Here is a 26,809-nt window from a genome sequence, read left to right on the forward strand (position 1 = left end):
CAGTCTCTTATCTGCTCAGCTCTCAACCCTCTACCTACAAACCCCCAGAAACAACCAACCAGCGTACTGCTTTCCTGTATATCTTTTCACATATTTTTTATATAACTGCCATCCATCTCTCTTTTTTTGCATGAATGTAGCTTATTTTACTCTGCCTTTGTTTTTTTTTTTTTAACTTAGTAATATATTTTGGAAATCTGTCCGTATTCCTAAGATTCCTCACCTTTTTTGTACATCTACATAATATTCCATAATTGATGTACCTAATTTATTTAACCAGTCCTCTACTGATGGACATTATCTGCAAAACGTTTCCCATCTTTGCTATTAAAAACAATGCTGCAATGAATAAATTTGTACATTTAACATTTTACAAATATATCATAAAATAAATTAGTACAGATAGGAATACTAAATCAAAGCTTATATGCATTTGTTCCAATTTACACTTATACCAACTTATAATCCCAACAACAAAGCAAAACGTCCTTGTTTCCTTGTAGTCTTACCAACAAAGTATGCTATTACTCTATTACACATTGGGATTTTTGCTAATGTATTGGATTAAAAATTCTGTCAGTGTAGTTTTAGACTTCGTCTTTTTTGATTGAATTTGAGAAACTCCTATATGTAAAAGCCAATGGTATTTTTTTGTGAACTATGTGTTAGAATAATTTAACCAGATTTCCATTAGGTCTTCTTTGTCAAGAATTAGGAGCTGGTAAGTATTAGATTAGATCTTTATTGCTAATGTGTTGCAGCCTTTACCTCCAATTTGTTATATATCTTTTGGTTTTGTTGATATTATTTTTTGCCATGTAGAAGTTTTAAATTTTTATAAATTCAAATATATTAATCTTTTTAATTGACTTTTTGATTCTGAATTTTTTTAAAAAGGTGTTGTCCATACTAAGACCATAAAAAACTCATATTTTTTCTTTTGCTAGTTTTATAGTTTCATCTTTCACATTTAAATCTTTGTTCTAATCTGGAGCTTATCCTGATATTCAGTATGAGATATGGATGCTGTTGAGTCTACCTCTCAAAGAAAATAGTATGTCTTCCCATTTTTAAGTATTCTTTTGCATATTCTTTAATATAAATATTATGCAATTAAATGAAACTTGCATGATAATTTGGAACTTCCCTATTACTGAGTTATTGTTTATGATCATTTTCTAACTAATTCTCTGAGGTTTCTGAGTATAAAATCTTATCATCTGTAAACAGCAATTGCTTTACTTCTTCCCTTCTAATTTTTATACCCTATTTTCTTTCTTTCATATAACTGCATTAGCAATTTCCTCCAGCACAATATGAAATAACAGTGAAGAGAGTAAACTAAATTTTTTCTTCTTTCTAATGTTAGTGAGCATGCTTCATGTGTGTTCTTATCAATTATACTGGCTTTTGGACTGATATAATATATTTTATCACACTGAAGAAGTCTCCTTTTAATCCTGTTTGATTGAGTGGGAAGAATGGTTAATTTTTGCCAAGTGTCTTTTCAGTATCTATTGAGATATTCAAGTGATTTTTCTCTTTAGTTTAATATGATAAACATTAGCAGATTTCCTACTATTGAACCATCCTTGCATTGCTGAAATAAATCCCACTTGTTGATAATGTATTATTACTTTAATGGAACCTAGATTGTTTGTTAACTTTTTAGGAATTGCCACTTATTTTGGCCTATGATTATTATTTGACCATATTAAAGAATAAGAAGTCAAGTCTTAAAGCAATGAAAAATTACAGACCAAAAAGATTTGGGGCAGAGGACTAGAATTTAGGTTGGGGATTGCATATACATTAACTGATTATATTGGACTGTTATAGGTCCACTGGTTAGGAACTGTGGGACTAATATTTTCAGTCCTACTGCACAGGGAAATTATACGCTTGGCAGAAGTCTTTTAGCCTAACACTCTGTGTGGGTTTTTAATTCACTAATACACTAATTCAACTTAATAAAGATTCACTTAACACCTACCATTTTCAAGGCATGGAGTGGCTCTACAGTGTAGTTCAGTGGTTTGCAAACATTTTTTGATGTAGATATATAATAAATACTTTTTCTTCTTTTTTTTCTAGTGAGGAAGATTGGCCTGAGCTAAGGTCCGTTGCCAATCTTCCTCTTTTTGCTTGAGGAAGATTCACCTGAGCTAACATCTGTCACCGTCTTCCTCTATTTTGGATGTGGGACACTGCCACAGCATGGCTTGATGAACAGTGTGTAGGTCCACACCCAGGATCTGAACCTGCAAATCCTGGGTTACCAAAGCAGAGCACACGAACTCACCTACAATGCCACTGGGCTGGCCCCAAGAAACACATTTTTTACTGTAATTCAATATATATGTATATCTATGTTTGTCTAAATATACATGCATATGTTTATGAAAAATGGTTTCAGAAAACAATACTTATCCTTACTATACATAACGTACACTTAACGATACACAATGATATCTTATCTTCTATTCTTCTTTATTCCACACCATTCTTATTAAAGTGAAGTTGCCACACATTATATTGATTTCCAACTCATAATCACCTGCAATCTGTTTTGGAAATATTGTCATACTAGCTAACAACAAGGATTCCAGAGCCAGACAACCTAGGTTTGAATCACAGCTCTACCTCTTAATGGCTTTTAATGGTACCTCCACGTCTCACCTATAGGACAAAGACAACAGTATCTACCTCATAGGGTTTTGTGAAGATTAAATGAGTTAATACTTGTAAATGCATGTTTTAACAATATACTTGACTGCTTTGATAAAATATTTCCCTTGACCCTGAAGTTGACAAAAGAAAACAGAAACTGAGGAAAAATCCTTAAAAATACAGACTTCCTATTACCTATTAGAAGTAATTATGAGCACACCAATATGATCTAAATGCCTCATCTGGACTGTGTCTTCCCTTCCAAGGCCTTGGAAATAATTAATAAATATTTGCTGAATTACATAAGCATTAAGATCTCCCTTTTATTTTCCCTTTATATACAGATTCACATCAGTCCTTTTAAAGGCTTTATGAAACCAATAAGCATGCTAAGAAATTATAATTTACCATTACATTATAAAGAAGTTATTATACATTATGACTCAATTATAGACTCTTTAACTATTCCACAGTAACATACAAATATCTTTGGTAGATTTAGTCTCATGCTCCAGATTTTTTCAAATCTGTAAACTTGATAAAGGAACACTCTTTGCCACGTTTCTTAAAGATACTTAGGAATGCCTTCTGGCTGACTGCCTATCCCCTTCTCCTTGCTACTTCTGATGGAGCAGTGAAGAAGGTCATGGTACCTTCAACCTAACTACAAGTATGTTATAAGGAACTCAGTGACCAAGTTTCTGGAATCCACGGGTTTGATGTCTATGACCCAAAACTCCTATTGGAGAAGTTAGTGGTACTAACAGAGGCGGTGTGAACAAACATCCTCCTAGGGAGCGGAAGAGAGCTCTCTCTCTCTCCAGACTCATACACTGATTCTCAGGGGATTCAAAACGGAGTGGAGACAGGCATGTGATAAAGCTCTGTATGGAAGGGCACAGGTATCCAGCGGTCATTCCCACAATAATAGAAAAATGAATCTTTCTATTTTATCCACCAAGATGAATGCATGCCGATGCTGGCTCTTGGCCTGGCTGTGGCAAAGGGACTATCCAGGAGATATTTGATAGCACAACTCTAATTCAGTCTGAAATGGGAGGCAGAGAGTACCCTAATCTTTATGGTACTTAGGTATGTAAACATCTTAAATCCAGCCTGGAGGAAAGAGTAATTTTATTTCCTAACTCCCAGTATTCCAGGGCCTCTCCAGAGTGAACTTTGGAGCCAATGAAAATAGGTATTTATTAGACATAATTGCACTGTTCCATCAACTTGCTGGAATTTATCCACTATACATATCAAATGATATTAATATTTAGGTTACCTCTGGTAAATAAGCTACCTTAATTTCAAGTACAATCTGAAGAAACCCTCTATGCAAGTGTCTGTTTCTCAAAAAACAAAGAGAAAGTTATGTATGGAAGTTAATTTACCTTTGAAGTGAAAAGTTTTGTTTTTTTTTATTCTTTCTCTCACTCACTTTTTTTTTTCCAATTGTACTTCTTGATATTTGGCACATTTTTTTCTAACTGTGGTGGAAGGATGGAGGGAAGTTTTTGTTTTGTTTAGTTTTAGCATGTCTCTAAATCTGATGGTGATTGTATTCTTCAGTTTGGCATCTGTTCAGCAAGGAGAGACAAGGGTACACAAATTTGACAGAAATAAAGGTAAATGGATATTTTTAAACTTATCACAGGGACAGCAAGCACTGGCAGGCCGGCAGAAGCCCTATCTCCCCCGGAAACTGCCACACCACCTCCTCCCCACACACCTCCAACCACCGGTCCTGCAGACCACTCTGTCTTGAGCCTTGTTCTCTGTCCTCAAATGTCACCTTCCACAACTTCAACACTGATACCCAACTCCAAATTTTAGGTTCAAATGACAGCTCACTGAAATTCTTCCACATATTTTCAATGGTCATATTTGCTAGTGATGACAATAGGGTTTCTTGGAAAGATGTGTTATCTTCTTCAGAGAAATCTAAAATTTAATCTCTTTCTAAAATAAAAAGGTGTGTGCGTATGTGTGAGTGTCCGTGTATTTGTGATGAGGACAAAAAGTTTGTTTGTTTTCTCTGACACGTACTCTGAGAGTTTTAACCTGATAGGTCCTAAATGTAAATTGTTACAGAAAAACCTAAAAGTGAATTTTGATTAAATAAAATATTAAGTGAGGAAGGCCAATTTTTTTGCTTTTTGGCTTTCATGTTTCACCCATTGATTTACTGTTGTATAGATTTGAGAGATGTGAAAATTAGTGACTATTAGATGTACAACATTATACAAGCCTTCACATAATAAACTATATGAAAGAGAATATGAATATCAGGGTAAGAGATGCCTCAAAAAGTCTCCCAAAAGGCATGAAGATCTGATCTCCCACAGCATCTAATTTAATATGACTTTAATCAAAACATAAACCTTGGGACCGGCCCTGTGGCGCAGCAGTTAAGTTCGCATGTTCTGCTTTGGCAGCCCGGGGTTCGCCGGTTCGGATGCTGGGTGTGGACATAGCACTGTGTGGCAAGACATGCTGTGGTAGGCATCTCACATATAAAGTAGAGGAAAGTGGGCACAGATGCTAGCGCAGGGCCAGTCTTCCTCAGCAAAAAAAGAGAAGGATTGGTGGCAAATGTTAGCTCAGGGCCAATCTTCCTCAAAAAAAACAAAAACAAAAACAAAAACAAAAACAAAACATAAACCTCTCAAGAAACAAAAGTATAAACTTACTCAGGGAAAGCTTTCTAAAGTGAAAGCAAATTTAAGAAAAAAGCTTTCTACAATTAAAAAAACCTTTTAACTCTTACAAGCTGCTAAAAAGCAGTGTCAATCAGCCTTCAAGAAGGCAAAATAACAGCTAAATCAGGTAATGCTGAGGCATGGTAACTGTGACAAAGCTGGATTAAAAATATATACAATCACATACATTATAATCATTTCATGTTGCTATGTAGGTCTTAATCTAATTTTACTCACTCAGGATTCAATGAGTTTATTGAATTTTTAATTTATACTAAGCACTAGGAAAATAAAATAATACATTTTTATGTCTTAGATATGAACAGATCCTAATTTAAGGTAGGAGGAAGGAGAATGGTGACTGCAAAGGAAAATAAGACTTCTAGTTCCCTCTTGAATATCCATGCTATCCTGTTAGGTGAAATTCTATAGGCTTGAAATAACGGAGGAATTAAACAAAATCCAGATGGAATATTTCTTTTATTTTTCCACCACCCTGGGAAAATGTCTGTCTTCATAGTGAGGTCTCTCAAGATGAAAGCAGACTAAGCAGTACAGGTTCCTGAGATAATGGAAGGTCACCTGGCTAACCTGGCAGCCTGCTCATCAACTTCAGATTCATGTATCTCCCAAATTACAGAGGCTGCTGTTCACACCCTGAAACCAATCCATCACTCTCATTTTCTGCCTTAAAAATAAATTAAAGGGATAGGTGAAGGCACGACATGACTCAAACCATGTGGATCTCACAAATATGTCCCACTTACTATCATGGAATAGTCACAATTGGCAATCAGACCCAGTTTTTCCCAGCAAAACCGAAAGATAACAGAAATGCTAAATGCCAGATGTCAGTAAACCAAGAAAGTCTAATTATTGACATGGCATAATAAATACTTAGATCTTATTTTACTTTAAAATATTTTAGAAAAGAAATAGCCATTTCAGAATCTTTTTGGGTGTATGATGGAAAAAAACAGCTGTGTAACATCAGAGCTTTCTACTTTGTAGGAACACAAAAGTAGGTACACGAAAACAGGGTATAACTCTTAGACATACCACAGCACTGCCCAAATCTCTTTCAATATGAAAGAATAAGAGATGAGACTTTATTGACTTTCTGGCTAATAACACTAATTGTAGGAAAAACAAAGTCATATTATCAACATCTTAACTGGTAAATTCTCCCTTGGTTACAGGAGCACAAAAATGAGGCACCAATAGGTTCATTACCACAGAATGAAACACTCTGTAGCTGTTAAAAATCATAATGTAGATATGTGCTTAAAATAAAACAGTGTTTAGAATGTATTCCGTTATGGGAAAACAATCATATTATAAACAATTTTTATTATATGATCCCAGCCATTCCTATGTTTACATGGGCATAGAAAATGACCCAGATAGATATACTTTGAGTTATTAAATAAATTATATACAAAGCAGTTAGGACACTGCCTGATACACAGTAAATGCTATATAAGAATTTCCGGGGGCCGGCCCGGTGGCACAGCGGTTAAGTGTGTACGTTCTGTTTCGGTGGCCCGGGGTTCGCCAGTTCGGATCCTGGGTGTGGACATGGCACTGCCTGGCACGCCATGCTGTGGCAGGAGTCCCACATATAAAGTAGAGGAAGATGGGCACGGATGTTAGCTCAGGGCCAGTCTTCCTCAGCAAAAAGAGGAGGATTGGCAGCAGATGTTAGCTCAGGGCTAATCTTCCTCAAAAAAGAAAAAGAATTTCTGCTGTGATTATTTTGCATAGTAATTGGCTCTAATTGTGGGATTATGAGTGCTTTCCTGCTTTTTTAAGTTATGCATATTTTCTTTTTCCTGTTAATTAACCTGCATTCATTCTATTAAAAACACAGCAAAATATATATCGTTAAAATACACTTTATTAAAATCACCATTTTCACATCCAATAATCACAATCCAGGAAAATTAGCCCATATTACAAATTCTTCACTTAACTGGTGTACCCAATAACTTTTACTCAATGGCATTTAAAGTAAAATTCAGTAGGAAAAAAGCTCAGACTTAAAGGTATACAAGAAAGGAAAGAAACAAACACTAAAAGTTTAGACATCTGAGTGTTCTGTGCTGTACTATGAAAGAAATTGATTTCACCAAAGCTCCTGACCCCAATTAACAAACCAATGTGTCAATGAGCCATCATGGTTCAAACTGCCCCCTAACACCAAAAGTGACAAGGAGCTACTGCCATCCATCCACCAATTACTTAACAACAGCATCTCACATTTATGAGATCACTTACCAGATGCCTCAAACTCTGCCAACAACTTCATACTTCTCACTTAATCCTCCCAACAGGTACAATCTTTAGGGCAGGAGGGATGAAGCACAGAGGTTAAGTGACTTTATCCAAGGTCACACAGCTGGGAAGTGCACCAGGATTTGAATCTAGGCAGATCCTAGGTCCCAGCTTCTAGTCACTAGTTATTGGGCATCTACTGTGTGTAAAATGTTAGGCACATCAAGGAACTGATGACTGCTCAATAATCAAGACCCTTGCCCTGCTAGGGCAGGGTCTTTAACCATTACTGTCAGCCAGTCCTCTTCCAGCTCTGGGCCTAAGCCCCCACCTCTAGCACCACAGTCGCTGCAACTGCATTTATCACCAGCACCACCAGAGCTCCACTCGCCACAGCTCTGCTCTTCACTCCTGACTCTATGGGGAAAAACGTATTCCTCACGTTCTGATTTGTGACTGGAAAGGTATTGCCTCATAAATGGTTATTTTGCATAACATTATTAATACTATCAATCAGATAAATGTCACATTAAATAAGTCTTTCCCATTTGTTATTCTGGAAATTTAACCATCATTTTACCATGGTTTCAAATGAAAAGTGCACTCTTTTATTCCATCATTTTATTTTTTAAATTATCATACAAAAAATCATTTTTTTTTCCTTTTAGCATTCAGTTCTACAACGTGTATGGATTCATGTAACCACTACCATAATCAAGATACAGAACAAAAGTACATTCTTAATAAAAAAGAAAGTGGCTTATAAATGGCCTTCCAGGCAATCCCTGCTTTACTAAGGGCTTCTTGCTCTGTTTCTTCCATCTGCCCAGGTTTTCCCTTCTTCCTTTGACAAATGTGTTAGATAGCAAAATAGAAAGGTTTGGCATATTTTTGTAAAATATATTTTCATAGCTGTGGCATTTTCACCTTTATAGATATTCGGAAGCTGTGGTTTTTATAGGGGCTTTATCAAAACAGTTGAAATTCTCTTCCATGGCAGAGTTTTCGACACGTGTAGGAATTAGTAAATGAATACACCTTTTGCACACTCCACGGCACTGAGCACTGCTTGTCCCAAGGGAGGGCAGGTGGAGGCCTCTGGTCTGAGATTATCAAGTTCATGTTATGCAGTATTCACAGGCATTTGTAAACGTGTTCTGTATTTATAAAACTATAACCATAAGTTCCTTATATTAAAGCAAAAGTAAACAATGCCAAAACCAACAAACTGAAAAAAGTCTTTTCAAATCTTATGATTAGCTCAAGCTCTTGTATGGCTTTATAGACGCCACTTAAGAATTTTTTCCCTACGAAAAAATTGTCTGCCACAGGGTCAAAGAATGGCCAGGGTGTCACTTCCAGATCCTAATATTCTCTAACACTTTTTTAACCACAGAGTTAGTCTTCAGTGCTGATATCCTCTATGCATGAAAAGAAGTCTCCACTCAGGTCTGGTACTACTTTTGAGCTGGGCAGACACTCACTTTAACAGTATTCATTTGACAGAAAACAAAAATAATATTCATAGTCCTAACCTTCTCCTCCATACCCTCCAGTGTGATCTGATGCCTGAAATTCCCATTATTAGAAATGTATTACAATGACTTGAGACCTGATTTCTAGAAAAACCTCTATTAAAGCATATATGCTACTACAAAACAACAGGAATCTATTAAACTATGTCGCTCTCTAAAATCTCAGCTTGAATGAGTTTCCTTGAATTGTTCTATGATGGAACAGAAAGCAAAAAAGGGTTCCTAGTGCCATAGATAGGTTTTGATTTGGATGAAGAGAGATGCAGAGACATATATCGGAATGATGCAGCCCTAAAAGGAAGGAAGGACCGAGTGGGACAGTGAAGGAGCAAAGAAACGTCAAACAAGGGAAGTGGGTTTCTAAAGGAGAGTGCTAAGAAAGAAGAAAGAACAGCAAAAGGGGCCCAAAGACAATTCAGATACTTCGCTAAAGCTAGCTTATCTACCTAACCTTTGCGGGGGCACTACTGGCATGCCTCTTCCTGCATTCTAAGTACCGGTCCCACCACAACCTCATTTTTTTAATGATATAGGTCAGCTTGACAAATGGCATGTGACTGAGCCGAAACAAAGTTCCCTAGGTTTATCCAGAGGGAGTTTCATTGGAAGTCTAAACCCATGAGCCAGCACAAACAGGATAGATGCAAATGTGAGACAGAAGAAATATGAGAAGGACAAAAAAGAAAGAGTGTACCACTGTTATTATTCTGTTACAGATGACACATATAAGGAAGTCCATAGGAACTTTTACTTAATACTCTAGCCTACTATGAGGCCCAGCTACAGGTGTATGCATCTTGGCCAGCTCCTAATTACAAGAATAAGCGTGAAGCAAGGCCTGAACAGGCTTGAGCACTAAGTGTAAGACTATCTCTACAAATCTGGGTTCAGAGGGCACCATCCTATTCTTATCCCTACTGCATCCTGTTCACATAAGGGCAGGTGAAATCAGATCAAAACTGGCCGTTACTGCTTGATCTCTCTCTCTTTTCCCCCCAGTTAAAGCAGCCATCTCCATCTTTCTTTCCTCCAAGGCAGCTCCCACCCCCAGCCACTTCATGAGAGCCCATTCATTCTCCCTTAGGCATTCATGGAGAAGGGTATACCTACTCCATGGCAGGTACAGTGGCAAGACAACAGGTTCAGAGATGAATAGGACAGTCTCTGCCTTAGTGGATCTCAAAGTCTAATGTAGGAGACAGACATAAAACAATAACAAGAGAATAAGATAAACACTGTAATAGAGATATGTACATACTCAGTGCTACAAGAATACAGGGGAGTAACTAAAGTTTCAAAGAAGCAGTAACCGTTGGTCTTTAAAAAGGATTGCGGGTTTGCCTGGTTGAGAAAAAAGGACAAAAATCCAAGGAAAAGGGAAGAGTTTATGCAAAAATAAAGTAATATGAAAGAACTTGTTATGTTCAAGACATGACAAGTGTCTGTGGTTGAAGCACAGTGTATGTGTAACGGAATTTCAAGAGACCAAGATACAAAGATAGATTGAGTTGTTTAATAAAGGGTGTAGTACAAAACGCTAAAGAGCTTATTAGCTCTTTATAGGTAATACAGCTCTTTATAACTCCCCATGGGTAAGGGGAGTCACAAAGGTTTTGAGGAAAGGGAATGGCAGATATGTATTACAGAAATCGGCGACAAGACTACAGAAAGGAAATGGTTAATTCTATAAATATAACTAGAAAGTAGATGATCTCCAATTTTTCCTAAGAAATCAGTGTATCCTCTGCCTTAATTATATGGATGTGATTGGGAAACCGTGTTATGTTTGCCTGAATGTATCCAACTTACATCTAAAATATTCAACTGATACTTAATTTCTTATTTATTTATGATTTCTCTATGCTAAATTTCATTCTCTTTAAAGGAAGAATGCATTCTTCTTCTTTGTCCTATACACAGTATTTTTCATAAAGTACATATTGAATAAATACTCACTATTTAGATAACAATTATCCGATATTCTATAAATCAGTTTTATGCTTTATGACTCTATTTTTACCTATTCTACTATTTCTATCAATTCTATTATGTTCTCTGATTCTATTTCTAGTCTATTTCTACAGACTACTGGAGAAATATAAGGTCAACTAGGCAAGCATTTGCACAAGTGCATTTAAAAGGTGCATCTCTTCTTTCCTTTTGGCTCCAGCTCATGGGGATACGGCTTCCTATCTGAGGCAAATCAGTACTTGGGTGCCATGCTGACACCATTAGCTATATTTCGTACATTCAGTAGTAATTCAGCGTGGAAGCTGGAGACCCTGTGAAAGTGTTCAGCTAATCATATACGATATTCCTGGAATTCCACCAATATTTTTTCTAACATTCAGAGCTGCTTTAAGTGAAAGAACTCTAATGAAATTTTTGTGATTACTCTTGGAATAACTACTCTTGGCAGACTGGTCACTAAATGTTTTGACAGCTTCTTTGAAGTACAATAAAGAAAAATATAACTCTAACAAAGGCCTTTTATAACCACAGCATTGCTTTAAAACGATCATTATTACATTTTTGTAGACACAACTAATAGAATAATATCTGTTACCATTCTTAAGAGTTCCTTCCCAGTTTGGTTAGAACCAAGCACTAATCAGCTGTTGCAATCTAAACTGATTATTTCTGAAGTGTCAACAGATGCACAGCTCCCTGGCTGAAACAGGAACATGTGTCTATTTTTCGTAAACAGGCTGAAGGAATACAACTGAGAGACAAGTGGAGAGAAGAAATATTCAGTCTTATAATATGCAGCGTGAAAATGTTGCACATGGTTTTACAAAATGTCCCAAACAAAATGACCTGGAAGGTCAAGAAAAAGGAAAATGACCAAAGAAAGGCAGGTGGAGAAAAAGAAAGAAAGAGTGAAGACCTTTGGCCTACTGCAATAAAACAATGTAACATATCTTTACATTTTTAGTTTGGTTTTTTTTAAGGAGCAACCTCCACCCTCCTACCCCCTGCAAACCCTAAGGATACAGTTCAGTCATATTCTTATATCATCATTGAAAAGTAAGGGACATTTTAGTGTTTAATGGTAACATCCTGTTATTCCCTAGCTCCTTGGAGCAACCACTGTCTTTGTTCCCAGTGCAGTTCTTTCGAAGGCCCTGCATGCAGGGATACAGAGGGAAGACTAACAGACTTGAGCATCCACAGATTTTGGTATCCATGGGGGGTCCTGGAACCAATCCCCTGCAGATATGGAGGGATGACCATATATTATACTATTTGATAGTGTTTCCTAAACTTGCCTGATCATCAGAATCACAAAGTCACAGGTTCCTTCTTCGAAGACTCTGATTCAGTACACCTGGGGTGAGGGGTGGGCCTAGTTTTACAAGGAACCCAGATGATTCCTATGATCAAGCAAGTTTGGGAAACAGGGTTCTACGACGCACCTATTTTTAAAATAACTTGGTTGTGCGGATTACTCTTTCCCAAGAATTTCATAACGTCCTTTGCCATGACAGGAGACCCACTGGTACTATGTGAACTTGCTGAAGCACCCTTATTAAATCTGCAGTGGCATAATCAAATGGGCGAATATATTTCCTAAACGTATATCCAGTCATTTCTCAGCCAGTGAATCCCCTAATTAGCTACTTCTCCAAAATAAAGCAAAGCCGTGTCTGACAAAACCTAGCCTGGTTAATCAAGAAAAATTCCCACCCTCCACACGACTGGGTTTTGCCACAGGCAACCTGGAACACTGCTGTCTCTCAGAAGCTAGGGTCAGCTCCTCCCCAAATGTTCACACAAAGACAAAGCCAGCTAATTTCCCTGTTAAATGTGAGTGAGTCACCATCCTAACGATTTAGATTGCGAAGGTGCACATATTGAAATGTATGCTTCCCAGCACAATTCCATATCCAATTACAACAGTAAATCCAATAAAGGCACAGTAAAACTGCCAATCAGGCAAGGGAGAAATATGAAGTCATAAGCCCATTCAAATATTGCTAACGTCCTCTGAGGAACAAACGAGGATGCCTAGAACCCCACTTCATCTTTTTCACCAAGAAATCTTTCATTAAGAAATTTCGGCTGGAAAATTCTGGTAAGTTTCCACATCCTAAGCTAAAGGAATCCCTGAAAGATGATCCCATTTCCCTTATATGAGTTTCGCATCATCTTTCTATATGCCTCTTCACTTCTAAGTCCCACTTTTAAGTCAAGTTCTACAGTAACATAGTAACTGCTAAAACATCTATGCACAATGTCAAAATTCTGCATTCCATTTGAAATGGAAACATCATCAGTGGGTTTCTGTCTTCAAAACATGCGTAGCTTTCAGGCAAAATACCATCTTACCTATAATTTAATCTGAATTCTCAAATAAAAGACAAAAGCTATTTAAGGGTAAAATAACTAAAGGTAACACTGATTAGATGTAAATTACTGAAAATAAAGCCAGAGTTTTTGGTTATTTGTTATTTAACCATACTTAGATGGTTAACTTATAGTTGTTTGGGGGAAGATGGGAGAAAGAAACATACATGCAAAGCATTAGACCTGTGGCATCATTCCTCAGAAGAGATTATGAGAGTCAAACGCGAGGGCCAATGCAAAACTCAAAACCCTACATGAAAACCTAATCTACAAACACTACTGCAGAACAAAGCATCTAAAACTCCCCTTAGAGATTTAGTTTATGTCTTAGCAACAAGCAGGACATCCCAGAGAAGCAGATGAGGGCCCAATATAAGGGAGAACTTTCTAAGAATCAGAGCTAATCGACAATGCAACAGGGAGCTTCCTTCCTCTAGAGCCGGAAGTGGTCAAGCAAAATACCAGAGACCACCTGTCATGCACGCCGTCAAGGACAGTCTTGCTTTGTTCAGGAAGTTGTTCTAATTGACCTCTGGAGTCCCTCCCAAGTAAGTGTTTGATTCACCAGAATTATTTTCAGTGGTGAGAGGAATGACACGGGTACACGTACACACACACACACACACACACACACACACAAAGTTGTAGCCCCAGAAGAGAACTTGGAAGCCTGCTGGGTTGTTCTGTTTTGTTTCATTTTACTGAGGAAGATTTGCCCCGAACTAACATCTGTGCCAATCTTCCTCTATTTTGTATGTGGGTCACCGCCACAGCATGGCTGCTGACAAGTGCTGGAGGTCCACAGGAACCAAACCTGGGCTGCCAAAGGGGAGTGCACCGAACTTAACCACTAGGTCATGGGGCCAGCCCCAGAAGCCTGCTATTTTTAAATGCGATTTTACAGGCAAAAAGCAGAGGATGGATTAGCTACATCCTCAAACCACCATTCTGAGGAAGGAAGAAAGGGAAAGAGGTACAACTTTGTTCTACCTCAGGATTCTCTTTGAGTCAAACAACAAGCCCAGGTCCTTGGTAAACCTCCAGCAAATTCTTTAACAGACTGCCAACAATCTAGTTCTTGGGACAGACTGGGAGCTACAAAACTACACAACGCATTTGGATCCAGCATAATATTTCATGAAAAACATATATGTCATGCAACGAAATTTCTCTGCTCTCAAGTATATTTCAGTTTCCCATGGGAGTAAAACACAGGGCAAGTCCAAACCTAGTAGTTTCCTGAAAAAGTATGCAAGAAAACAAAGAGTACTTGACTTTTCTCAGGAGTAGACTTAGGCTTTGAGTTTCCAGGCAATTCAACTTGCTTATCAACTGACAAGCTCAGAGATCTCCACCAGTCGTGGAAAGGAGAAATCGGGTCCTACAAGTGCCTTATCACCTTACACCTTATATAAGGTACCCCTTATACCTCACCTAGCACCTTAAATATAATTAATCAAGTAATTTTTGGTAAAGCCTTATTTTTCTTTCTGTATTCTTTGCTTGCTATTTCTACTCTTTAGATACACACTCTTTTCTCCTAAAAGAATTGCTGCTACATGAATGGCTAGGTTTCATGGTATAACAATTAAGATTTTGTTACCCTCTGAAACTTTATTGAAGTGCTGTGCTAAATATCTTGGAAGGGCTTCATATGTGATTTACCAAGGTGGATAGGTGAAATAACTGCTACATCTTCTACTGTAGAGTATTTAATATTTGGGAGTTTTTACTTAACATCAATGATCAGTCTGTTGCCATTAACTCTGCCTCAAAACATGGACCCCAAATAAAATCTTTCCTTCTTCCTTTCTCCTACTTCTTAACAGAGTTTTTAATTATAATTTCTCCCAGGTGCTAAAATAGAAATGTTCTTCAGGGACAGAAATTCAACACACATTCCCACCAACAAACATATGAAATAATGCGTAAGTAACCATAATTAAGAAATGTCAAATATCCCTAGGTACTACTTTCCCCCATCAGATTAACCAAAACTGATGAAATTCAGTTTTGTCGAAGGTGATAAAACAGGGAGTCACAAACTACTTGTAGTGTAAATTGGTAACCTTTTCAAAGGGCAATTTGACCACACTTTAGCCACCAAAATGGTCACTGCACAGACTTCTTGACATAGCAAATCTATAGTCAAGTATCCTGAGGTAAATGGGTGGAAAAGGCCTTTCACTGTAACACTGTTTATGTAACAGCAAAACCCCGAAAGAAACTTCATGCTCATCAGTGAAGGACTCGTTAAGTATCCTCAACATATAATAGAATTATATGGACCCAAGAACAAAGTGTTGATATAAAAAATGAAATCCTTAAATGAAAAATCAAGCTACTAAGCCAGTATGCAGAGAGTAATCCCATTTGTATTAAAAGAAAAGGAAAAAATATTAGACGTAGAGGTCTATATTCTCACTGAATTAGCACTATACTGAATGTGCTAGAATATGCTGAAAAATTATGGAATGACAATTAAAAAACTGAAGACCGGGATGATATGGGCAGTGTGGCTTTTACTCTTCATTTGATATCCTTCTCTACTCTTCTAACTTTATACTCTGTTCCTATATCACTTTTATTTAGAGTCTTTCTTTAGACGACTCTTCTGCCCTCGACCAGGGCAGAATTTTGTAACGTTGGCCACATCCCCTGTGGGACGAAGCTCACCACCCACACCCCATCATCCCAGCACTAACATGCCCTAACACCAAAGTCCCAGCTCGGAACTTGCGTAATTGATGGTTTCAGAGCTGACATTTCCCCCACTACTCTTCTTCTTCTCCACATCCTTATGTTAATTGGGCTGATTTCAGTCTCTCTTTCTCTAAAATATAAGCTCTTCTGAGAGCAGGGTCAATGTCATCTAATCCCAGCTTACCTGAATGGCATCTAGCACAGTGCTGAGTATGGAGCAGTAATAAGTAAATTTCAGATTAGTTTTTTATCGGAGGATTATAGCTTTAAGGTTAAAACTTTATTTTTAAAGGGAAGAACCTACCACTTTCCGACAACACAGATTTGGGAATAAATCACCTCCACATTGCACAAAGAAACACTGAGGCACTTTCAACTTACAAATAATTTGCCATCATTAAACAACGAAGTAAAAGATGAAGAAAGGAGGCAGAAACATTAGAAGAGGTCTAAATAAATTTTTTAATGTTAAGAAAATACGCAGCCTTCCATTAGGTAGGCCAAATGGGGCGTGAGAACACAAAGCAAAGTAAAAGAATCGGCTTGAAGAAAAAAAAATTATAATAATCCCCTCATTTCCAATAGTGTCAACTACAATTTCAAAAAAAAAAAGGCATTGGTTTCAGCTCTGGGTACACATTTATAACAGTGAATAGGAACTACACATCAGAATGGAATGATTATTGATTTCTTAATGGATTACTGCTGCACAAATTTACACTCACCAAAAAACCATCAATCTTTGGGTAATAATTATAAACCTATCACAGTACATACAGCATTCTGACTGAATTGAAACTTACCACTATCTGCCGGGAAATGACCAATTTTCTATTTCTCCAGCGCCAACCACAATACAGAATGGTGAGCAGCTACTTACATCAAATGCTACTATAGGGCATGGTTTGTAACAGCCACAGCACGCACCATCTGTAAATTGCTGTGACAGAGCTAAACTCTCAGGTCCTGATGGACTTTTTTCTGATTATTCATTAGCTATAAAAACTGTAAATAAAGTGGACATAAGGCAGTTACACTTGTCAAAGACCTATCATTACCGGCAGGTTGTGGAGAAGAGGTCAAGGGCAAACAGTACATTAGCTGAAGTCATGCCGTTCAGGCTTTACATCCTAATTTCAAACATCTCCCTAAATCTGCATCAGAAGCACCAAAACCACTAAGCTACAGAGGTGAGGTCTCTTTCTAAACCTTGAGTGTGTTCTCAGTGAACTGCATTTTTACTAAATACCAAGTGGAATGCCGTTACAATTAAGATATTATTTTCCAAAAAGAAAACCCCATTATGTCAGTTCCATCTGGCAGTCTTTAATCATTGGATAATGATGTGATCCAGCATTAATCAATTAAGTTTCTAATTCTTGTATTTTCCAGCTGTAGGGTTTAGATAACACCACTTCCTTCCAGATAGTTAATCCCATTCTGAACACGTTATTGATCTATATTATGCACATATAGTGATAGAATGAAGACAATCCAACCCAAATAAAAGTATTTTAGAATCAATAGTATACTTGTTTTCATTTTCTCTTCAGTTCTAGTTTATCATCAGAATTTTTGGTTAGATAGATCAATTTTCCTTTCTAAAAAATTATAATATGCAATTTTTCCACCCAATTAACTAACTTAAAAAATATGTATTTCCAAAACATCCTAGGAACTAAAGAAATGAGATTTGATTGTTTTCTTAAATTATTCTCTTTCCTAAGTACTAAGAGACTATTAAATTACCATGATAATCAACCATAATAATTAAAATACTATTAAGTATAATATAAAATCAAATAGAAAAGCTAAATAAAGTTCCATTATAAAGTAAAATAGATTTGTGAAACACCACAATAGACTTGTGAAACAGTGAAATTTGTGGACAGCAAACCTGTTATTTGTTTGTTTGTCTGATAGAAGAGAATGTTCTAAATGTTATTAACAATCAAGTCAGAAAAATAAACTTATTCTCTAGAAGGCAAGAGATAACTTTAGACTGAGTGGATATTACTTATATTTCAAGTAATATCATAGGAACCACAAGTATAAAGTATACTAAGTATAAAAACCATATGCAAATATTTACAACCCACACACAATAATAAATAATTGTGCCAGAAAATGAGCCAAGAGCTTTATGTGAGTTATTGCATTTATTTCTTAAAACCTTATGACAGGTAATATTTATAGCTGAGGGAACTGAATGTAGAAAATCAAGGAACATTTCCAAGGCTACAGACTTGAAAAATAGTCGAATATTAGCCATTCCCTAAAGTTCAACCTCAGAGTAAGGAGCAGAACCAAGACTTGAACTCACATCTATGTAACTTGCAAGTCAGTCCTCCTAACCACTTCCATTGGGCCTCACTCCAAAGCATAAGAACAGCCACACCCAGAGGAGCTGCTATGTTCCAGAGCAGACAAGTACCCTATATTTGCTGTAAATGGAGTAAATAAACAAATAGATGAAAAGAAGGAATGAGCATATTATGTAAGGGAAGGAACGGCAGACCAAGAGCCAGAAGACAAGGTTTTAAATTGCTGTTCTAAATTCCCCATGTGACGTTGGGCCTCAATATACAGTACAGCCTTGGAATGGATATTACAGTATAAAATACTGTGTTTGTATAAAGGTGTGTGCATGTGCGCGCGCGCACACACACACACAATTCTACTAATGGAAGGGACAGCATAGCAATTCAGTTGGTCCTTCAGCCCACATTTATTATCTACCATGTTCTGGCTCTATTCTGGGTGTTGAAGCTCCATCAGTGACCAAGACATACGTTCCTCAAGTGTGTGTTGGGAGAAGAGACAAATTACATAATTTCAGATACTATTAGGTATAATAAAGAAAATAAAATAAGTAATGTCACAGAATGCCTGAGAGGAGTTTATTTTCCTAGGGTGCATAGAAAAAGCCTCTCCCAGGAGACAATCATTGAGATAATAAAAGAAGAAGCCTTTCAGGAAAAGTTATGAAGACTATTCCAAAGAGAAGGAACAGAAAGTACAAAGACCCTCAAATGGGAATGAATTTGCAATGTCCAAGGTAAAGAAAGATGGAAGGTATTTTGAGAGTTCAGAGGACAAGATGAAGAATGGTGGAAGAGGAGGTCATAGATGGAGGCAGAAGCCACATCCTTTATGATCTTGTAGACTTTGAAAAGGAATTTTAAATTTTATTCTAGTCTCAACAGAAAATGTTTTTGTTTAAAGCAATGGTTTGTTATAATCTGATTTAGGTTTACAAAGTTCAGCTTTGGCCATTGGGTGGATTATGGGGCAGAGAGTAGCAAGAATGGAGACAGGAAGACCAGGTATAAGTTTTTGCAATGTTTTAGGCTTAGGGGACTAGGAAGTGATGGTAGCTCAGACTAGAGTTGTAGGAGTGAAGATGGTGAGAACTGTATGAATTCAGGATGTATTTTGGAAGTAGAGCCAATGGTTTCTGATGAACTGGAGGTGGAGTTTGAAGAAGTACCAAATACAGATTTGAAAGTCAAAGCATCTGCGGGATCTAAAGAAACATACTGAGAAAGAGAGAAGAGGACCTGCAGATGGAGACATAAGGGCTTCTAACAGATAAAGGTGAGCAATACCAAATGTTTACCATTCACCGAGTAATTGGCCGCCACTGATTACAACACTTCCAATGAAGCCACTGCTTCTATCTCTTCCTCGTAGATAGGGGCAGTAGACACTTCTCACTTTTCTATCACAAGCTTCTAGCTTTCTGATTTCAACTAAAGTGATCATTTCCTTGATCTCAATAGCTAGTAATCTAGAAAATCAAAACATGTAAAAATAGAAACTTGGAAATAAATACTAATTACCAAGCCCAGGATCTCTCATCAGGAGCAAACTTCAGAGCAGGAGAGCATTTTAAAGCAATAAAACGCTTCATGATAAAATGATGCATACAATTAATAGGCATTAAATACCAGAGTTGTGCCCAACCAGATATATGACCCTTAAAATATAGTAATAATCAAAACATCCATGAAGTCCCCCTTTGAAAAGCAAGGATCTGGGGGGATGCTGACGTTCCCCACCATCCTGAAGAGCCATCCAAGTCGGTAACAATGCACTTCAATTGATTAAAAACAAACTTGCTAGCAGCTAAAAGTGTTTTACACTCACACAATAAAGAAAAAAAACAGCAAGCAGAGAACTACAGATTGAGTACCACAGAGGGTTCTTTTCAGCATAAAAATGCAGATGACCTGTTATCATTAAATATCTACTATACAGATTCAAGCCTTTTCAGTTCAATTGGGATTAAGTACATTGCTTTCTATATATACCAGTTTAATGTTATGGGCTTAATTTACAGAACCTTATGCCAAGCAAACTACACTTCAGGATCTTCCAAATAGCATACGATTTTGTTCTAATGTTAAAGAAAAAAATGGAAAACCAAAAGTAGAGAAGCAATAAAAGATTATTTCTTAAGAAGATGACCTGGTACAATATAAACATTGAGAAGACTTGGTATTCTCCAACCTATTAAATACACTGCCTTATTTCTTGTAGCTACTGGAATCATTACAAACGTATGTTTGTAAAACTAGATAAGGACTGCTCATCTAAAATTGCTTGGACACATTTAAACAATATTTCAAGAAAGGATTTAGATTAAAAACCCCAAAAAAACTTTCTTAAATGTTGTGTATCTGATCCTAGGTACTGTTATAATAATTACGTCATGGACAAATGTGATAATTATCACAACTGCTCTAAGAAAATTGAAGTCTGGCCTCACAACCAGCATAAAAAGAACTGTGTACAGTTTCCAGCATGAGCCATTTGATTCACAGGTTTTTAAACGATCTTTGGATTTAGCTACTGGATAAGAGTTGACTAAAAACAGCAGTATTGCATCCCATTTTAATGTGTGTCTACTAAACAGCCAAGTTATGATGTGAGAGATCGTGGGGCAGGGAGATTAGAAACAGTCAGTCAAAATAATAATAATAGTAATAACAACTTTAAAACTATAAACTTTCTCAACAATACCTCTTACCAACAAATAACCAAAACGTCCTGGAGTGAATTTCAATTCTTTTATTCTTTATATATATATATAATTTTTTTTAAATCAAGATTCTCTACAGCTCTTTTAAAGTCTTTTATAAAATCTATCTCTATATTCTAGAGTGCCACTGACCTGAAGAGACGTGTTTTTAGGAAGCCGTGTGAAGCTTCTAAGTACTTGAAGCTTTTAGTCCACTGTGGAATTCTGCTTGAATGCGTGTCAGGAACAGTGCTAGGAGTCTAAGCTAGCACTAACTTTAGACCATTTATTCCAAAACTGTCTTATGGGTAAAAAGACCAGCTGGGTGATTTGGTCTCTGGTACCTCACCACACGCAGTGCTGAGGTGACCAAACCTGTGGGGTTAATCTGAGTAATGAGCTACAGGACTAGCCGAGAGAGGTCTCTGATGGGCCCAGTCAGATAAGCAACACAGATGAACTCAAAATCTATTTAAAAGTTAATAGGCAACCTTCTTAACTGAGAGACTACCATGTATAAGGCAGTGTGCTAGCGAGCTTCTGTGAAAAAGAAAAACTAATATTTCTTGAATTATTTCTCGAAATGTCTTAGGCTTTAGAAGCTATTCTAGTTATTTTATTAATCCTCACAACAACCCCAAGAGACAAGCACTAACTTTCCTTATTTGAAAAATGAAGAAATGAAGACTAACACACAGCACAGCCAAGATAGAAATCCAAGTCTGTCCAGCTCTGAAGTCCTGCTCTGTCCCCTGCCCTCAGGCTGCTAAGGTTACTGTCATTTTCCCTGCCCTCAAGGAGATTCCAGTCCTACAGCGGAGATAAGACGTACACAAATAATGGAGTAATGATAAAACAAGATAGGAAGTGATAAAGGCTTCCTAGTTTTTAGAGAAGAAATTGCTTCCGGATAAAAAGGATGATTTGGTTAGAAAGACTGACTGCACCGTCACTATGCTAATAGTAACTCTGACCCAAGAAAAGTTAAACTTCAAATTTGTATCTTTAAATGATCTCATTAGGATTTACAAAGATTTCTGTACCTTTTAACCAAATGACCTACAAGTAGCCTGTTTATATGTACCCTGATAAAAATCTTTTTAAAACAAGATCCACTTTTCTCCTTGATTGTTCACAGGGTAAGAAGAAAAAATGGACATTACTGGGGTCTGATGCATAGTTCTGAGAATTCCTGATAAGCACAGAGAGATGCGTTATGATATAGATACATAGCACGTACCATGAGTATGGAAATTCATGCAACTTCAGGACCATACTGGGAATTCACTCACGAGTACACCTAGTATACAGGTAAACAAGGCCCTGCTCAAAGATCATTCGCTGGGCCATTCATTCATGGGCTGGGCCAGGATGGAAGGGAGGCAGACCGTGCAGTCAAGTCCTGCCACCAAAGGCATCTTCTGAACTGCTGTCCTCAAATGAAACGCGTTACTACTGCACAATTACCATTTCAATTCTATCCCTCACAAACAGAGCAGGTTTATTTGTGATTTGCTTTAATTAGGTAATTTTAGTTTCATTTCGTCAGTAATTGATTTGAATACAACAGAATTAATAATTGCCTCATATCTTCACACACATTTCTTTTCAAACAAGGACTATCTGATACCACTCAGACGAAGAGCAAAAATAGCCAGTCCAGTGACATAGATACCTTGTGTTTTACTGGCAATGCTTGGGACTACTTTTTTTTATTATTGTTGATTAAAAGCAGACGAAAAGCATGTTCTTCCTAGACAACTATTTGATATAACATGTTTGTGGGACCTGTTTTTTAGTTATTTGATTCAAGTTCTTCTCATACTCTTTTTATCTAACAATAAAATAATAGCTACCATTCTGGGGAACGTACTACGCGCCAGTCACCATTCTAGAGGCTTACATATACTATTTCTAACGCTTGCCATTCCTCTGACAAGGTAGATATCAATGTCCCTGTTTCACAAACTGAGACTCCAAGAGATGAAACATCTATCTAGGGGTCACACATTTGTTATACATCAGGGCTCACTTTTTTATACTACAGAGGGAGGGGAGAGGAAAATTCATTCAATGCTGTAATTTTTTAAAATATATATTTATTATTTTCTACTAAAAAATAAAACGCTTAAGTAATGCCTGGAAGAGTAGATTCCTCTGAGACTGTTTAAATAAATATTAAGTTCAAGGTTTAATGAACACATTGTATGTACATTGTATGTTAGATGTGAAAGCATTGGCAATAGCATAAAGTATCTCTACAAATAAAATGTTACTTTTAATAGGCTTAAAAACAGTTTGTTTTCTTAGGCAAGTTAAACATATACCCTGATCTTGTTTTTATTATTTATGGGCTTAGCAAATCTTTCCTTCAACAATAATACACGTGTAAACTTCATCTCATGTCTGATAAATTTTTACTGCAGTATTATCCAGGTTAATTTTAGAAGACTGTTCCAGTGAGTAAAAGCCAATCTGGGGACGCTACATCTCTGAACAGAGTATGACCACAAGCAAGTCTCCTGAAACATTCGGTGCTTGTGTCTCAGATACTTTGGGAGGAAAATGGAAAAACAACAGATCAGAGAACAAAAACTGGATGCAAAACCCCATCTCCTCTGCTCAATATCAAGTTCCACCTTGCCACCTCTTCACTGCCAGCTCCCAAGAGGGGAAAAAAAAAAAGCAGAGAAAGTTCTTACTGTTTCTGGCAGGTCTATGGTGCTAACTCCCCAACCCCCTTTCCCACTGCAGTGGAGTAAAAAGGCAGCAGAGGGACAAGACCAAAGTTGACTGCATCAGTAATAATTTAGGAATATAACCAGTTAGGATCTCTCTCTCACACAGTGTGAATTACACAGTCACTTTTGCAAAAGACAACAGCAATAGATTAGTCCAAGATGGCCAGCAGTAACACGACTAGTTTACGCAGCAAACAATCTGTTCTAGGTTTTTATACTTTTTTATATTTTTATACTGCCTCAATCTGCCCATCTTTCTAGGCTGAAACTCTCAGGACTCCAGTTCTAACCTGTCTGTTCCCACCTTCCACACTGCCCTCCCCCAACCCCCTGCTTTCAGATATCTGAAGGAGGACACTTCTTCCTATTGCATCTCAATATGTACCATTTATCTTCTACCAGAAACCATTATAGTCTTATTGCCACATTCCTCAGCATTCAAGGAGGTAGCTTCTTTGACTAATTATAAATTCAGATTTTTCTTTGCTTTCGGTAAGAAGAAAAAAAAAAAACGACAGAAAGATCCTATTTTTCATTTGTCCTATTCCTCTGTCTAGGAGATCTACGAACACTAGCGAATTCTGTGACTCGTCCCTTACCTCCAGATTTGCCATTTTATTCTTTCTTTCTTCCCCAGCTAACTCTCTTCTGTGTTCTCTATACTTCACATCTCTACTCTTTTCCTCTCATATACCTTAAGTTATTTTCACAGGTCCTACCCACATTAGCAATATACCACAGCTGCCTTGCTAAAAACAGTGTATGGTTAAAAGTTTTAACGTAAGAAATCAGCAACACTCAATGGAGTTTTAAATTGATGAACATGAAAAGGAGACTAAGGATCTTTTGAAAATGTAAACTTGATTATCATATACAAGGTAGAACAGAATATCCCAGTATAAGTTTTAACTCATTGTATTCATATTTCTTTTGGAACCATAATGTTACAATGTCCCGTTACCATTGCCAGAAATACACTGACATGTACATTACTTAGTTTTCAGCATTCCATGCTATGAATGATTATCACTCATAAAAAAAAAATTCAGAGTATATGACTTTATTTGGAAATTCCACTGTATAACAGCAACTAAGAAAATACCTTATATTCAGACTAAATCTTAAATAATATTCAATAAGTCTGTAGACAGAATTTGTATGTGAGAATAAAACCCTGACTTCGGTATTTATCATCAATGGCAGCGGTCCATTTTCATTAGTGTATAATATTACTGAAATTTCAAGGTTAAACCTATGTAATCAGAGCTATCATCTGCTCTCTTATTTAGCTTATTAGCTCTCTCATTAGCTCCGTACTCTGTTTAAGAAGATGGTTGACTGAATTAGTTTTTTTTAATTAGACAAGTAAAAGATCTTTTGCAAAAGATCCAAATAATGCAGAACTGTTAAGAATAAGCGACAAAACACCGTGTACCCTCACATACGCTGAAGTGGACCCTTATCAATGGTTTGATGTTTCCCTCTTGTCCTAAATTCTTCTTTGCATTCACATACATGCACACACACACTTTTAAAACACAAATGCTATTCTTGTATGTACAGTTTTATGAAAGCAATTTTTTAGTTAACTATAGCTTCTCTGATTTGCTGAAAAAATAATCTCTCTTCAAATTTCTTACCAGCTATTGTACTCAAACTGGTACTATTGTACTCAACCTGGGACCAACTTAAACTGCTCAAATTCATCAACATTTTTTTACTCAAACAGACTTACTGTGACAACATGTAAAAAAAAAAGAGTTTTAAATTGTGTTTTGTTTGGGGGCAGGAAGTGTTTCTTTTTTGTTTTTGCTTCCAAAAAACTGAATCCAAAAACTGTCATTAGGTCATTAATTTGTCACAGTTCAGACAGACGGCAGTGTGTAATTCATATTTTGAGAGTTTAAAAACAGCAGACTCACAGAAAATATCTCATATTTCTTTTCCTAGTTCTTAGTTAAGTCCAAACAAAATCTACTACTGCATTCAAATATTTTGCAAACATTCAGCAATATAATAGAATTCATCTTATATTCAAAATACTATATTTGAATCTGTTTTTAAAGTGCTTATAATTCTAAAGTAGTTTCTAAAAAATGATCAGGTACTGCTTACCTATTTTCAATGCCTAAAAATTCTTAAATAGCCAATTTCTAAGCCGTAGGTGATATAAGTATGACCTAAGCAATCTAATAGAAATAAATGGACCTATTTCAATCAGAAAATAAACATATCCTCAGCCCTAAAAGGTATAAAAATGCGACTTTTCAGTCAAAAAGGTAACAAATGTATTGAAAATAAGAAATCTATATTAGACCATCTGGAATAATAAGGATATTGACCTAAGTCTGACTAAAAGATGCGTAAGACATAGCTTATTAAAGAAACATATTTCCTGAGGTAAATATTACTTGTTAAAAATGTATATGTTTTAAACAACAAGGATCTTTTTGAAAATTACCATAAAAGAAATGCTTTATATAGTTGTAGAAGAAATGGTACCTCTTTACAACTCAACCAGAAATTCTTAAGGTTAATTCAATGGCAACGGAGCAATGTAGTACCCCAACACTCCAAAATATGAACAAGCCCTGCGTACTGATGTCTTAGTGAGAAGCAGGTAGGACTGACATGTCAGGGGTACACAGAACTACAGCTTCCATGAGTATGAGAGAGCAATGACAAAAATGTCAAAGGTGTAGACACCCAGAATGTTAATTTATTAGAACGTGACTTTACACTGATTAATTATATGCTCCTCAAAATATCTGGAGTGCATATGAAAAGCTAATTGAAGCATTCCATTTTGTACAT

The 26,809-nt window shown here is 36.7% G+C and overlaps 1 protein-coding gene across 27 annotated transcripts in view; it reads right to left on the reverse strand.

Annotated features, from left to right (window-relative positions):
• The window catches only part of IKZF2 (IKAROS family zinc finger 2), a 155,344-nt gene that overhangs the window by 113,836 nt on the left and 14,699 nt on the right, over positions 1-26,809 (reverse strand). The window contains exon 1 of one of the 27 annotated variants that reach the window (XM_070269152.1): positions 24,595-24,670. The gene's annotated coding sequence lies outside the window, so the exon portion shown is untranslated. 27 annotated transcript variants of the gene reach the window in all.

Source organism: Equus caballus, chromosome 6 (assembly GCF_041296265.1).
Source record: "Equus caballus isolate H_3958 breed thoroughbred chromosome 6, TB-T2T, whole genome shotgun sequence".
Taxonomy (NCBI): Eukaryota; Metazoa; Chordata; class Mammalia; order Perissodactyla; family Equidae; genus Equus; species Equus caballus.